Source organism: Phragmites australis, chromosome 8 (assembly GCF_958298935.1).
Source record: "Phragmites australis chromosome 8, lpPhrAust1.1, whole genome shotgun sequence".
Classification (NCBI taxonomy): domain Eukaryota; kingdom Viridiplantae; phylum Streptophyta; class Magnoliopsida; order Poales; family Poaceae; genus Phragmites; species Phragmites australis.
In genome coordinates, this window is record NC_084928.1 from 27711550 (window position 1) to 27724545 (window position 12996).

The 12996-nt window shown below is 47.3% G+C and overlaps 1 long non-coding RNA gene across 1 annotated transcript; it reads right to left on the reverse strand.

Annotated features, from left to right (window-relative positions):
* Positions 1-3796: 3796 nt before the first annotated feature.
* LOC133925928 (uncharacterized) lies at positions 3797-5246 on the reverse strand. The gene is made up of 2 exons (XR_009911036.1): positions 5049-5246; positions 3797-4708 (listed from the first exon to the last, which is right to left on the reverse strand). It is a non-coding gene; the product is annotated as an uncharacterized LOC133925928 (long non-coding RNA).
* Positions 5247-12996: the final 7750 nt, after the last annotated feature.

Below are 12996 nucleotides of genomic sequence, written 5' to 3' on the forward strand. Positions count from 1 at the left end.
CTTCGACGCCTGGTCGGCAGCACCGCGAGCTCCCCCAAGCGTTAGGCCTCCTTCTGTGCGGCGACGGCCTCCTCGCGCACCTCCTCCAAGGCCTCCCGCTTCATGGCCAGCTCCTGCAGCGTCCTCTCATAGGCCGTGCGGGCCATGGCCACACGGGTCTCCAGGAGCTTGCGGGCCTCCTCTACCTGGCCCCTTTCGTCAACAAGGGCGGCACGCTCCGGCCCTCTCCGCCGCGATGGCTACCTCAAGCCGCCCGATTACCTCCCGGGCACTCCCTAGCACCTCGGGGAGGGGTTTCGGGGCTTGGTCAAGGGATGGCCAAGAGCTGGATCCCCTCCATGCCTTTTCAGCAGGGGCGCTCGAAAACCCCAACGGCGGCCGCACCAGCGCCACCCTTGTCGCATCGGCCTCCCCTGAAGACGGTGGCTCCTCCCCAGTCGGAGTGCTCGGGGCAGAGCCAGCCTGGGCTCCCAACTTAGGGCCAGGGGGAGGCCTCGGTTGCTTGGGAGACGCTCAGCTTCCTGAAGAGCCCTTGAGCGGCCTGGAATGGAAAGAGATCAACCCCTAGCTAAAACACAGGCAAAATGAGCTCGAAGAAAAAAAGGGGCTTACATGGTTTTTGGCCCGCGGTACCGCCATCGGGACTACGGGATTTGGAATTCGGGGGCCTTCGGCCTGGGCTCCGGCCTTCTCCTCTTCAGGGGTGGGCTCTGGCACCCGAGCCGTTCTGAACTGGTCCCAGCATCCACCTTGGGACCTGCTCCCGAGGGCTGGCCAGTTCGGCCGCCGGCTGTCGCGCTGCCAGTTGTCGGCCGAGGGTCTCGATGCAGGGATGGCGAAGGTGATGGCAACGGAGAGGACAAGGACGGTAGGGCGATGGGCGACCGGGGACGCTTCCCCTTATCGCCCTGGCTTGGCGATCTGCCATCGTCTGCGGCAGCGCCCCGCCCTCCATTGTCGTCTGCCCCTGGAATGTGCAATGTCCCAGGGTCTCGGCACCCCGTGCGGTCTGTCGGTCCCTGGGCATCAAAGACCGGAATCGACTCCTGCAGAGCCGTCCAGCCCGGGTCTGAACAAAGCGACAGGTCTTCGTGTGGCATGACCGCCCCAGCGAGGTCTTCGACGTCGGTTATCGCCTTGAGCAATGCCGCCAGGGCCCCCTCATCGAGGTTCCCACCATCACTTATACACGTCCTCGTCACATCACGAGACCCGGTGTACATCCAAGCGGGACGGACGCGTTCCCTCAGGGGGGCCAGCCGACGGCGCAGGAAGTCGGCGACCACCATTAGCAAGGTGAGCCCCGCCAGGCGAAGATCTTCGATGCGGTTCAGCACTGGACGCAGGCGGGCATCCTTTGTGGGAGCGGACTCCCAGACCCGTTTGTTGGGCTCCGCCAGCGATCAGGGTAGCAAAAGGCGGTCATGGGGGCTGACGTCGATGTAGACCCAGTCCCGGTGTCAGTCGTCCCACTTTCCACGCAGCACCTGCTGGATGCAGGCGTCGCCGACACCCTCCCGCAGGCGAAAGTTGCAGCAGCCCACGACCTCCACATCGTCCGACCCTTTCTTCTTCCCGACCGCTCGGAGGATGAAGAAGTGTCGAAACAGCGCCACAGACGGTGGCACCTCTACGAACATCTCGCAAAGATGGGCGAAGACCGCCAGGATCACCACTGAATTCGGGCTCAGGTGGGCCAACTGGACGCCGTAAGTGTCCAGCACCTGCATGAAGAATGCTAAAAACGGCGGCACTAGACCGGCGGCCACGAAGGAGGCAAAGATGACGATCTGCCCGGGCCCATGCGGGGCAGGCGGATGGGTGGTTGGCATCACCACCAATGCTCCCCACTGGCCAGCGGGGACCATAAGCTTCCGCGCCCTCCTTGTTCAGAAGGCGGGATTTCGGTAGAATGGCGCTGACGTTCGACGCTTCCCGACGGCCGCCTCCTGCCCTTGGTATTTTCAGGTGTGGGAAATACGCTGGAAGTGGCTGGAGTCAAGGTGCACTGAAGACTGAAGAGAGGCTCCCAGTGCTCAAGAATGGCAAAGACAAGAATGGTGATTAACGAAGGCAACGGTCCGTTGCCTCTCCCCTTTTTTATAGCTGGGAGTTCAAACGCCTTATTCCTTGGCACAATAAGTGAGGCACATTTTCCTCGGTCCGCGTGGAAGCCTGGGCGTCTCCCACCTCATCATCGCCTTCCTCGAAAGTCGAAAGGGCACGCGCCCTTTCGGCTCTTCCTTTGGTTATACCAAGAGCTTGGGCCTAAAAATTGCAAGGCCCGCAAAGATTTCGGCACCGGGCGACAGAATGCCATGTGGCACCAATGCTGTGATTGGCCTCGAAGAAATAGGGCCCCACCCTCAGTCTCTAGTCCATCGCCTGCCGATGGGCCTGGGTGCCGCTATCGGTGATATGGGATCCGGGGGTTCCTGAGTCCTGAGGCCAAGACAGCGTGGTGCCGCATGGCGCCTTCCCTCAGGGACCACCTCCCCGAGGGCCCAAGGGAAGCATGGTCCGGGAGTAGGCACTCAGGGTCAAGAATAGGTGTCCCTGAGCACCCAGAGAGCCCCGAGGATCCGAGGGAAGCAAGGTCCGGGAGTGGGCGCTCGGGGCCAATAACTGGTGGCCCCCGAGTACCCAGAGAGCCCCGAGGACCCGAGGGAAGAAAGATTCAGGAGTGGGCGCTTGGGGCCAAGAACAGTTGGTCCCCGAGCTCCGAGAGAGCCCCGAGCACCCGGCAAGCCCCATACTGGTGGACCCCGCAGGGACTCCACGATGAGGTGTCGGTCGGTGGGAAGCTCGATGCCGCATTTAATGGGGAGCGTGGACAGTCACATCCAACCACCCTCCCCTACACCTGCCGTACAAAATATGATTGTCCCTGCCGCCGCCTGGCAAGAAGGTGTGGGCACAATTAATACGGTGGGTCCCATCGCGGGGCCCATGAAGAAAGACGGTTTCAAGATATCTTTGATGGGCACGAGGCTTATCGCCGTGTCACATCAGACCTACTCTGCCCAAACGGGCATGAGAGAGTACTTAGAGGCTGGCCGGTGGGCGCCCCTGCGCCTGTTAAAGCTGGAACGCGAAGACCAATGGAACCATCCAAGGGATATTTTTTCAACCCTCTGTAACATCAACTGTAGACCAATGATGGTCACTTTCATTTATTGTTTACGGGAACTTGTGCCCTCGTTCTGGGCACTCCCTGAAGGGCCTCCCCCCGGTAGATAAAAGGGGGGGAGCACCTTGGAAGAGGGGATCCAGAGAAATATAGGAAAGGAAAGGAGCATTGATAACATACTTGACACACAGGAGTAGGGTATTACGCCTCCATGCGGCCTGAACCTGTCTAAATCCTTGGTGCATTCATTCCTACTAGCTGATGACGATCCATCCTCCCTAAGTCCCACACGCATTAACCCCACGTACGAGGTAGTTCCAGGACCAGCCCCTCGGTCTAATCTCAAAGGGGATCCCTCAGGATCCCTACTCGTGGTGTTCATCCACCGATAGTATTTGTATAGATGCTTATGACAACGATATGCAGAGGGGCACATACTACAGTCAAATAGAGGAGATCTAGGAGCTGAACTACATGGGATTCATGGTACCATTGTTTCGATGCCATTGGGTAAATGGGGCAAAGGGCGTCACTAATGACAAGTATGGTGTAACACCCTACTTACAACTAAACATATTTTATTCGAATATGAAAAATTTTGGCAGTATTTCCTCTATAATTACGGTATAACTGACCACAGAAATCGCAGGTAGACAATATATGATATAAACAACGTAACCACAACATATACCTAACTACACCATATACAAGATTACTTCTTCAAGTACAATACTTATTATAGCACGAACGACATATTGCCAAAAAAACATGGTTTTCAAACACAAGTTTAGATTATCGATATTGTGATGAGGTGGTGCGTGCAACTACCAAGTTCCATTCCCCAAAATGCACGTCGACAACTTAAGCGTACCTGTAAAAGATTTAACAGGGGTGAGACAAGCTCAGCATGTAACGGCTATGAATAAATATATATCCTACCTGGTTAAGAGTATTTTAGAAACAACCATTTTCCTCACAATGGAAAGCCAAAACACATGAGTTTTAAGAGAATATCTTTCCACTTGACGACGTATTTGTCAAGAGAACAACAACGACAATCTCCCACACAGTGTCTCACAAAATCATAGCATTTAACTCCCAGGATTCTGCATTCTTCAAATATCATATAAATGTAAGAATGCTATGATGCAACTCCATTTGAGAGTTTTGCGCTGGATGATGCCAACCTCTCATGCAACTCCATGTACCGGTACGAGTCACGCACGATGGCAGTGACCGGCCTTTATCACCATATGAAATGCATAAATGCATATGTATGCATGTGAATTGACGTCAATTCTTATATTCTTCATTTGATAACTCATGTTGAATAACATTGCAAATGATTCAGGTCACCACAACATATTCAAAATCGGTATAAAAGACTGAATTTAAGTTCGACGAAATGTAATATCATCCATGCTCGGAATATATTAGAGAATATTGAATACTTCAATTTTACTTGCGAAGAAGTAAGACATGAATATAAACATAGCACTGAAGTTACCCCCATGTTACTTGCCTTTTACCGAAGGCGATGAAGGAATTTCGCGTAGGTACGCCCGGAAGCACTACCACCTGCACAGGTACATTTTAATGCTAAAGCACATCTGAAATACATATAACGAGAAGCGTCAATCCTACGCCTGAAAACATCGCATACACGTCAACACTTCGGGACATGTCGAATGGAAACTCCTAAAGCATAAATTGATGTGAAATCTCTACTTTAGAGTTGAATCAGTTTTCTCTTATTAATCAAACCTCCTTAATTAAAAGGATTAGATATTCAATCCGAATGTCACATCTTCGCTTCAACAACAATTATTGAAAGCAAAACAGATCGATGATCACATGACCGATGGAAATTGACTGATTCAATTCAACCACAAATGCCTAGGGATTACTAAGGAATCACCTTCAAAGGATTAACGATGAATCCGACAAAATCAGAAAATTTCCAACTTTCTCCTCTTTTCCCTTTTTCCCTTTTTTTCTTGTTTCTTTTCTTTTCTTTTCTCCTTTTCTTTTCTCTTTCTTTTCTTTTCTTTCCTTCTTTCTCTTTTCCTTTCTTCCTTCCTGGCTTCTTCTTCCTTGATTCTTCTATCTTTTCTTCTTTCTTGCTTCTTCTTTCTCACGGCGGCCAGCACAGAGCAGGCGGTGACGGCGCGCACGGCGGCATGACGGCGGCGGCGCGGCACACGCGGCAGCGGCGCGCAGGCGCGTCGGTGAGCAGCACACAACGGCGCGTAGCTCTGGCGGGCGACGGCGGTGCGTAGCGCACGACCGAGGTTGGTGCGCGGTCGGCGGCGCACAGTGCAGCATGATGGCCGGTGCGCGGTGGTGAGGCAGTGACGAGGGTAGACGACCGGCGGACGGGGTGCGCAGGAGACGCGCGGCGCAGGGAGAGAGAAAGAGAGACGCGAGAGGGAGCGAGAAGGTCGACCCATCCGGCCTTTATAATATTTTTTTAATAATCAACGGTTTAGATTTATTGGGCTTGTAACGGGTCACAAAGTGCTCGGAACGGATGTGTGAATAGCAAAATGGGTTCGTCTCGACGAGATGAACGCAACCACGGTCTCCGATCGTCCATACGAGCAACGGATCAAAAAGTCAACTATTTAGTCAAATCTTTTTTTCTCTCTCAATTATTCGGTATTACATTCTCCCTCTCTCAATTTATGAATTTGAACTTAAGTAAAAGGTGACGGTGAAGAATGTCACTCGTCACCTATTATAAGTCATAGGTGACGAGCTAAGATTATTGGTGATAGGTGACAATCCTCACTCATCACCTATGACATATAATAGGTGACGGGTTATGGTTATAGTTGATGGGTGACATTCATCACCCGTCACCTATGACTTGTATTTACATAGCCCTAGCTAGTCTCCGCGTACGCGCACTCTCATTTTGCGTAAGTCTTTTTGCCTCCTTCACCCGCTCGCACTAGGGTTCATCGCCCAGAGCCTCTGCGCCGTACGACCTCCTCCTCCTTGGTCTCCTCCTCCCCAACACACACGCCCAGCCTGCGAGCTACCTGAGGCGCCGCCCGGCCTCCTCCTCCCCAATGCGCACGCCCAACCTCTGAGCTACCAGAGGAGCCGCCCAGCCTCCTCCACTCCGGTCTCCTCATACCCATGCCTCCCCAGTCTTCTCCTCCTCGGATCATCATCCCTAATGCGTCGCCCAACCTCCTCCTCCCCGGTCTTCTCCTCCCTGGTCTTCTCCTCCCCGGATCTCACTTCGAGTATTTCGGTTTCACTCGTCTTTGCCCTCTCTCTGTTAATCTAGATGGTTGGTTTGAGAGTTTTTCCTCCTCTTTGATTTGGACAGTAAGGTTGCTTGTGGGTAATTGCTCGGTGATGATGATATGAATTGAAATTGGGCTAGATAGTTGAGTATAATAGATGTGGTCATGTTTGGTTCTCTGATTTTTTATTGGCATAGGCAGTAGCTGATTATTGCACTTTGTTTCTCTCTGATCAGTTCATGTATAATGATTTTGAGAATTTGTGGTTCTCAGTTTACTGCATGTTGCTTAGGTCCCTGGACATGTGCTGCTGTAATGTTTGGTCTAGCTCATTTTGTTTGCTTGGTGTGAGAAAGAGCAGCAAGTCTGATTAGTTCAGTGCTTTAGCGCCTATACAGCAGCTCTGTCCAGGAGGTGTAGCCAATTCAAAGAACTTCTTTTTTCTAGATCCACATCTAGGTGTGATCTCAATATCTTGTCCAGTTTGTGATATGATTAAAGTACAGTTAGGGAGCAGGACATTCTTTATTCGGGGGCCAGTTGTAGAGAACCATCTAACAACAATTTATGATATATCTTCATGGTGCTTAGCTCTTTACATGATGAATGATGTTTATGCTTCACAACATAGTGTGCAATGGATTCACAACTCATGTCTTTTGAAACAAATGTTTTCCAAACTCCTTTATGCAGCTACGCATACTCATAAATATGTGTATATGACCTTGTTTGGTGCTTGTGTGCTAATGCCCAAGGCAAGGCGGAGCCTAGAACACATCCCCCATCTCACAACCGATGCAATATATCATGTCACGACCTTCTGTTTCCTCTAATTTTCTCATATAACTGAAGTGATCTTGTTCAACCGCTAATTAGTTCTTGTTCAAGCTGAGGTCCTACATGTGCCCAATGGTTGCCAATCTTTCTAGTTTTCTTAGAGCAATCCACTTTGGTTAGCTAGTTAATTATATTGTTGGTAGAGTACTCTAGCTAGATATATGGTTTAAATCTAATTACAATATGACATATGTGTATGTGTGCATGTAATTCATAGACGATCAATCAATATGTTTTTGCTCAAATTGTGTAGTCATCACTGCAATGCCTAAGTGTATCATGATCTGATCATAATATCTCTAGTTCTTGATTAGAAAAAGGGGCAACTAGAATTGGTAGAACCTAGTCAAAAACATAACTTAAACACATGTTTTCTTGTTCTTAATTTTGATTCCATTTTTTTCTTCAAAGAAACCATGAGACAGAAGAGGACTGTCACCCCTAAAACTGAAAGCACAGAGGATGCTAGCACTAGAGACCGCCCTGGCACAAAATGGAGCGGATAGGAGCCCAAGCCTGCACCCAATGTCCTCCTCCGGCAGCAGTGAAAGCCAGTATCACAGCTCGAGCCCTGACCCATTATTGATGTGGGCGAGCCGACTCAGGCAAGTGGCAAAGAATACAATCCCACAAAAGAGGTATTGATATGAGTCAATGCATTTTACACTTGTTGAATGGATGAATATTTTTTATTTATTTCAACTCCCCTTGTTTTCCCTCTAGATGGCGGAAGCGCAGTCTCCAAGCCAGACAGCTGGTAGTGGTGCACGAGCCCGAAAAGCAAGGTCACAAGCACAGTGGCCGATGGACAAGGTTGCCATCACGGGAATCGATGCTGATGGGCTGTCTATGGATGAAAAGGCCCTTAATAGATTACAGTGGGTCGCAGTGCTCATTGCTCGGGAGAGGGTGCCGATAATGACTAAGTTTGATGACCTCAGTTACGAATCGAAGAGGGACTTGTTCGATAATATCGTCAAGGAGTATCTGGAGTACCCTAGAAACATGAGCGAGTGTCAAACGATTGTCACGGTCAATGCAGCAATGAAAGCGATTGCAAAACTTCACCGAAGCTTTAGGAGCATGCTTGTGAATTGGTACTTGGCTAAAGGGGTGGCGCCTTTCGAGAGCTACAAGCACTTGAAAGAGGAATATTGGGATGCTTTTGTGCAAATGAAGAACGCATAGTAGTTCAAAAAGGAGAGTGAGGAGAAAAAGCAGCTACGGGCTAGGAACAAGCACAACCATAGGACCATCGCAACCGGGTACACTGGGAAAAGGTGGAAATGGCAAGCAAATGACAAAAAGTTAGCCAAAGAAGGCTACGAGAATCCTTGGTTGCAATTCCCAAGACGATCGTGGTCATATTTGCATGTAAGGGGTGACCTGTCGGAAAGCAGGGCAATCACATTCAGAAACAACGAAACCTAGGCAGTTGCAGAAAAAGTTAAAGAAAAGGCAACCGAAGCCAGCCAAGGTTCTTTCACCGGGGTCAGGGAACATGATGTTCTCTCAGTGGCACTGGGAAACCCGAAGCACCCAGGTCGAGTGCAAGGTGTATCAAGTTCCCAAGGCTAGAAATACAGCTTTCCCAAAGACCTCAGGATGTACAAGAATAGGAAGAGATCTATAGTGGATGTGGATGTATTGACACAGGCATTGACACAGGACATCACCCAGAAAGTTTATGCAAACATCATGGAGCAGCTTGCATCACATGGAATACATATTTCCACGCTAGTGGAAGATAGCCTCGGAGCTGTAGGGAAGAGTATCTGTGCCTTGGAGGTCGAGCAACAAATAGCTACTGCCATGACTGAGCCGGATATGATTGACCTACTAGAAGGGCTTACGCCCTGCAGCCTTGTAATCAAGCATGGCGGGTATCACATCGAGGTTCCAAGGGGCTAGGTGCTTCCAGACATCCGTATCTTACATACGATCCCGATACGTGCAGGCTATGCCGTGGTTACGATGGACATGGTACATAGCAATGCCACCGATCACGTGCTGGAGCTCCCCCCCATACCCCAATGATGAAGTCATAACTCTGGATGAAGCTCTTCATCAAATGATCCAGTGGAAGAGGGGCGACATCATGGTCTCTAGTGCATCCCAGTCTGGACGAGCTCCAAGTGCACCGCCGCCGCACCCCTAACTTCCAGAGAAGGTGTTGCCATCTCCTCCTCCAGAGAAGCTGGCTCTACTACCTTTTCTTTCACATCTGGCAGCCTCACTTCCAGATCCAATTCTGTCTCCCCTAGAGAGTCCAAAGAAGAAGGAAAATGAGGCCAAGAAGAAAGGCTCTAAGAAGCACCTGCCGAAGATGTTGAAGGCCATTGTACTGGCAAAGAAGCCCACGAACATTGGAGTGGCGTGGACTAGTGCTAACACAAAATTCCAATCTGGGAATCTTATGATGACTGTATATGACCTAGCAAGGGTGGGAAAAGCATGTGTCGACCTGCATAATTACTACATACGGGCTTCTAGAGACAATAATGACACATCCATAGTCGTACAGTATAAACGATAACACCTCTTAAGTAATAAAGATAGCTACTTTATTGTGGGTTTCAATGACTTATACGACCTCTTCAAACTTGATGGCCTGGACGTTTCGTTATTATGGATCTTCACATTGTAATTCTCTTGAAACTGAATATTCATGAATTAATACCACTATGTCTTTAATCTAACTATGTTCTTATCTGTAGACACTTGATGAAAGAAACAAAGAAAAACAAGGATTCCATCGCATGTCTTGACCCTGAGGCCATTACAATATCGGTTATCCAACTCACCCTGACTATGCTATGGACCATATGGCCAGGGCAATACAACAATATTCCAAAATTCAGTACGTGATGGGCACCCAAAACACCAGTGGCCATTGGATCTTACTGGTCATTTACCTCAAGTGGGACTTTGTGCTCTACTTCAACTCGTCAAGACCAGTAGGACCAAAAGACAAACTTAGACAGTGTGATTACAACACTATAAAAGGACTCCTCAATGCGTAAGTTCTTCCTAACTTAATTTAGATATTTAAATTTTCTAACATTCAAATGCTCCCTAATCGATCCATCTTTATACAGGACTTTTGACAAGTACCTTCGAGTTCAACCTGACTACAACGAGAAAGACGACCGCAGACTGATACATAAGACTAGCTTTGCGAAAAGTGCTACCAAACAGATTACCAAATAGTCTCTATTGCTATTTTTTTTCTTTTTGATCTAACACTAAATTTTCTTTCCAGCAGTGCCACCAACAACCATTGGGCAACGCCTGCGGATTCTATGTTGCGTGAAACTTGCTCCTCACGCTCCGCATGAAGGATATCAAATCCTCTGATGTAAGTACAATACGAGATTATTTGTAACTAATCTCAGTAATTAGTTTAATTCCACAATAACATGACATTGGTTACGCGTCAAATTATGTAGGATTTTTTAACTTCTTTTTTCAATGATGATGCACTCCCAGAGATTCGACAATGGATCGCCGAGTTCTTGGTTTCTGAAGTCATCAACCCACACAATGAGTTTCACTACAGAACCCATAGGTTGTGAGGTCTTATGTAATATGAGTTGATTAGAACTTTGTAACATTTGTGATTCTGTAATGAATTGATTAGAACTTTGTAACCTTTGTGATTCTGTGATCAATACTATCCTATCTAGTGTTTGTTGATATGGATTTGTGCATTGTTGTTGTTTGTAGAGAGAAGACGGCTGCCAAATCCTAGCTATGCTCTAGGATACAGCCAAGAAACAGATCAAATCCAGCATGATAACCTACACATAACTAACGGGTAACTAGGTTACCCGTCACTTATATATAGACATAAGTGACAAATAATCTAGTTACCCGTCACTTATGTATGCCATCCTAACGCATGGGAGACGCTTATAGGTAACGGGTCACGGTTATAACCCATCACCGATGATCTCAATGGTGATGGATCCTTACCATCATCAATGATTAGTCATCAGTGACGCTTTCGGTATAACGAGTGTGGGACCTATCATCCATATCCCTTATGACCCGTCACCCTTAACGTTTTTTCATGTAGTGAAAACATGTTACATTGTTTAAAACTATGTAACACGTTTTTACATAACTTTTACTTCAAATTACAATGGTACAGCGGTAGTCTTTGAAAATTGAAAAGGTCCAATGCCATTTTACTAAATTTTGGAAATTTTCTCCGGAGAACATTTATTGCATGTTACTAAATTTCAGCTACTAATCCTCATTAGCTCAAATTATTACAATGTTATATTATATTCGTTCCCCTAATTAGACATTTTTTTTAGTAGCGGTGAAGGAGACTAACTGAACAAGATCAGATACTAGCAAGGCAAGTCCACACTCATTTTGAAGGACTTTATTGCACAAAGTTGAATAGTTCGGGTGTTCAAATATAAATAATTAGACTTTGAGGGCTTGATTGCACAATGTGAAATAGTTTAAGGGTTGATATATGTAGTGCAGTTTTTTGCCTTCTTTTTTTTAAAAAAAACACGTTGTTGTCCTTGGTTTACATGTACCACCATAGCTACACACTGTGATGTGTTTTTTCCTATTGAACTTTTTTACCTAAAATTTACAATATAAACCCTTACAACTAATTTTTTAAAGTGAACATTTTTTGCCACCACAGCAGTGGTGTTGCAAGACAATGCTGCCACACCATACTATTATAGAAAGGCTTATATACCGGTTCATCACTGTCGATTTGTTACGAGCTGACAGTGATGAAATAGCAAAAAAAGCCATTCAAAAAGAACCGGTGGTGAAAATCCACTATCACTACCAGCTCTAGCCACGAACCGGCAATTATAGTATTACTGTCAGCTCTAGCCACCAACCAGCAATGGCTCATAGCTAGAGCGGCAGTGATAGTGGATGACAGCTTATTTTTTTAAAAAAAAATTCATAATGTTTTCATACAAAGTCGGATGAGAACAAACTTTATATCAAAACTGTAGCCCTCGACGAGATCTACAACTTTGTACTTGAAAACTTTTTCATTTGATCTCATTTATATATCCAAATAATCGTTTGAAGTTTCAGATAGAAGATGTCAAAAGGATATCACTAGTACTTCTGTGGTGGGATGGTAAGAACGTATCACACGACCTGAGAGGTTCCGAGTTCAAGTGCCATGAACTGCACGCGTGCGTATTTCGTGCAAAAAATCGCGTGACTTGTGACTTGTGACTTGCGACTTACGACGGCGTGGGGGTTCCTCGGGTGCAAAAAATATTTTTTTAATTTTTTCAGTCCCAGAAAAATCGATTCAGCGTCTAACTATCATTGCCGGCTAAAGCCTTCAACCGGTAGTGATACTCGACTATCACTGCCGACTGAAACCGACAGTGATAACCCCTTCACTGTCGGTCACAGTGATAGTCGGAAATTATCACTGCCTGTTGCCCACTATCGGTTCTAAAACCGACAATGAACTCATTTATAGGCAAACAGTGAAGGGTTTTTTTATAGTGCCACTCACTACATGGGGCTCCTGCTTGCCACGCCATGTTGGTTGGCATGGTAATGTTGGCTTTTTTTTTTACGAAGGAAGGCATTTTATTAAATTTGGAGCACATTACATCCCCATTTTACAAAAAGAACAATAGAAAGCAAAGGAATTGCAAAAAAATCACATCCAGGTCCTTTTATCTTGTTCTTCGCCATCGGTAGTATCCACTGTTCATCACACCACCTCAATTGATCGAAGCACCACAGGACACCAAAGCTAGA